This window comes from Tenrec ecaudatus, chromosome 10 (genome assembly GCF_050624435.1).
Source record: "Tenrec ecaudatus isolate mTenEca1 chromosome 10, mTenEca1.hap1, whole genome shotgun sequence".
NCBI classification, from domain to species: Eukaryota; Metazoa; Chordata; class Mammalia; order Afrosoricida; family Tenrecidae; genus Tenrec; species Tenrec ecaudatus.
Window position 1 is genome coordinate 90,470,587 of NC_134539.1, and position 3,488 is coordinate 90,474,074.

The 3,488-nt window shown below is 40.1% G+C and overlaps 1 non-coding gene across 1 annotated transcript; it reads right to left on the reverse strand.

Moving 5' to 3' along the window:
- Window positions 1-214: 214 nt before the first annotated feature.
- LOC142460435 (U6 spliceosomal RNA) lies at window positions 215-316 on the reverse strand. Its single transcript, XR_012786641.1, has one exon. It is a non-coding gene; the product is annotated as a U6 spliceosomal RNA (small nuclear RNA).
- Between the last annotated feature and the right edge of the window lie 3,172 nt (window positions 317-3,488).

Consider the following 3,488-nt stretch of genomic DNA (forward strand, 5'->3'; position numbering starts at 1 on the left):
CAAAGACTAGTGCAGAATCAGTTAGTGGCAGAAAACAATTAGATGTCAATTGCTACTCTAAGAAAAGTTGGTCTTCATCTTAACCGGAATGGAGCAGCTTTGAAAAAGTTTGCTTTCTTGCTCTGGATCCTATGTCTGACTTGCCTCTGTCGGATGCCCACATCTTGGAACTTGAGCCAGCAGCCTGTCAGCTAAATTGATTTATGTGCTCCACATCCTCAGGAGTCAACTGCCCAATTTGAACATCATCCTTGATCAGGGGCCTTGCTAATCTTCTCTGTATCATTCCATTTTTAGTACATGTGCTGCGAAGCAAGAAATTAGCAGCCCGTTTTGATAAAAATGAAAAGAATCTTCCAAAGAGATGGCTGAACTTTGGATTTGGAAATTGCTAGCCTCCAAAATATGCGCACCATTCCTTTGTTGGTTCATGAGTTATGGGAGATTGTAACAGATTGTGGAAATCTGGGACAGGAGTGATAAAACAGAGGGGAGGAGTGGTGATGTGATATAAGAGATTATGGAGTAATAGCATTTTGTAAAACTAGAACACTTGATACATCTTTACCTTTAACTTTGTTAGGGTAAACCATGTGTGAATCCGCTGGGGGGATAATTATGTATTTTAGGTAAAGGAGGCAGGGGATTAGCTTTGATGATCAGATGGATGCACAAAAGGGAGGGAACTAGGCTGTCAACACATGCTTATGCAAAATACTCAGTCACATGTGCTCTAAGTACCCGCACATGCACCCAGTAGAGGGCTCCCTCCTTCCACCAAGACTGTGAAGGCTCTCTGCCTCCCCATTTCCAACCCCCTTTTCACACGATCGTCAAACCTTTCCCTGCTTGAGCTGATAATTCTCTCACTGACTGCAAGTAGGTCATCTGTGGATGCATGTAGGAACCCTTTACTCAAGCCTTTGTAGTCATCCGTTGGAATTCTCAGTTGAGTTAGGAAGCCCACCTATTTCGTCCCCAGTCTCAGAACCCACCGTACAGCACATGCCTGCTTTTGTGAGGCCCTCCAAGCTGCCTGACCTAGTGAGAAAACCACCAACTGTCAAAAATCCTAAAATAGACACATGACAGCATCTCCCTGCCAACAAGTCAGATGAAAACATTACAACAGTAACACAAAATTTAAAAAAAATAGAGGTGCTTACGATGCAAATTGTAATCAATTATATCATCAAAGTAAAAATGGACATACATCATTTTGTTATCATGAGGTGGGAACTGTGTGGTGAGCTAGTTAAGATAGTTCAAAGATATAACAGATTATTCTAAATGTAGGATGTCAAATATAAACCTTATAGTATCCTCATAGAAAGCTAATAAATAAACTGAAGAAAATAAAGAAAAAAGATACAAACATAAACTCGATAATGAAAAGAAAACTATATACATAAAGAACTCAACATAGATAGTAGGAAGGAACAAAATAATTATTAACACCATACGCACAAAAAAGCATAACTAAATGCCTAAAGTGAATTCTTTTCAATCAACAACCACACTAGCCGTTGGACTACATGGCTCAGTTCTGTGACAGAGATTAGCAGAATGCATTAAAAAATAAAACAAAGCAAAACCAATACAACCATTGTTGCTTACAAGAGACACACTCTAAGCACAAAAACAAATTAAAAAAAAACAATGAGTAACTACTCTGCCACCAAGGCTTCTTAAGAAGACATATCCATTGCAAATATCTGTGGAGCCTGTGCCAGTGTTCCCAAAACTTTAAAGTAAACTTACGAAGAATTAAAGAGAGAAGTGAACAGATCTGTACCAGCAATAGGAGATTTTTAGTATAACAGTTTTGGTGATAGAAATATAGAAAAATCAATACAAATATGGAAGATCTGCGTAACACTATCAACCAACAAGTCAATTCTGACTAATAAGGACCCTAAAGGACACGGTAGAACTGCCCTGTGGGCTTCCAAGAGTATAATTCTTTATGAGATAGAAAGCCTCATTTTTCTACTGTGGAGTCTGGAATTGCTGATCTTCAATTAGAAGTTCAATGAGTAGCCAATACGCCTCTCGGGTCCCTGTCCAATTGGGCCGAATGGACATATCTAGACCGTGCTATCGACAGCAGCTTCTCTGATGATTTGCTCAGCAAATCGGAGGCTACTTATCTGGAGATGTTGAATCAGGATTGGAAAAGGCTTTTTCATAACCTGTTGTGTGCAAATGATACAACCTTGATTGCCTAAATTGAGGAAGACTTGAAGCACCTGCTGATGAAGACCGAGGACTGCATCCTTTAGTCTGGATAATCATCCAGTGTAAGGAAGGCCCAAATCCTCGCAACTGCACCATAGTTAACATCACGATAAATGGAGAAAGGGTTGAAGTGGTCAAGGGCTATGTGTTGCTTGGATCCACCATCAATGCTCACCCAGGCAGCAGTTATGAGTTCAAAGACATTGTGTAACTCTGCCACACAAGAACTCTTATTGAAAAACAAGAATGTTACTTTGAGGTCTAAGGTGTGCCTGACCCAAGCCATGGTATTCTACGTCACATCATATGCATGTGAAAGTTGGATATTGAATAAGGAAGATCTTAGAATTGATACATTTGAATTGTGGTGCCAGGGTATAATATTGAAACTCCCATGGAGCGCTAAAGGGACAAACAGATCTGTATTACAAGAAGTAAGGCCATAGTCTTCCTTAGAGGCACGGATGGCAAGACTTTGTCTTCCACATGTTTAGCATAATGTTAGGAGAGGCCAGTCCCTGGAGAAGGGCATCATGTTTGGTAAAGTGGATGGGTGGCAAAAAGAGGATGCCCCTCAATGAGGCTGACCCAATGGTTGAATCAGTGGGCTCAGGCTTAGGAAAACCCGTGAGGCTGGCACAGGGCTGTGCAGGGCTTCACGCGGTTCTTCATGGGGTTGCTATGGGCGGGAGCCCATCGAAAATGAATGAAATAGAAAACAGACATACATAGGATCAGCGAGACAAGAAGTTGTCTTTTTCAATGGTTTTCTGTTTTTATTTCATTTATCTTACTCTGATCACTTATTTTTTTTCTCTTCTGGTAACTTTTCTTTTGCTCTTTCTTTTCTGTTTATTGAAGCTTTCTGGTAAATTTTTAGTTTGGGATGTTTCATCTCTTATAATATACTAGGCAATTGTTGTTTTGAACTTACCTCTGAGCCCTGCTTTTGTTAGATAAACCTACAGACACAACCCTGGATTAAGAGATTCAAGAACCGTAGCAAGGGAGGCTGACAGGAAATGGAGAGTTGACTAGAGGTACAAGGAGGAAGGAATGCTCTGCAGTTGATTGTGGTGATGGTGGCACAACTCTTCTGAATGTGATTAAACGATTGGAATGTATTCTATGTAAATTGTATATCTGGGAAATTGTTGAAAACAAAAAATGTTAATTGCCTCTTTAAAAAGATCAACAGGAAAAACAAACCACTGGGTAGACAGAAAAAAAAAGAAGAAGGAGGAGGAAAT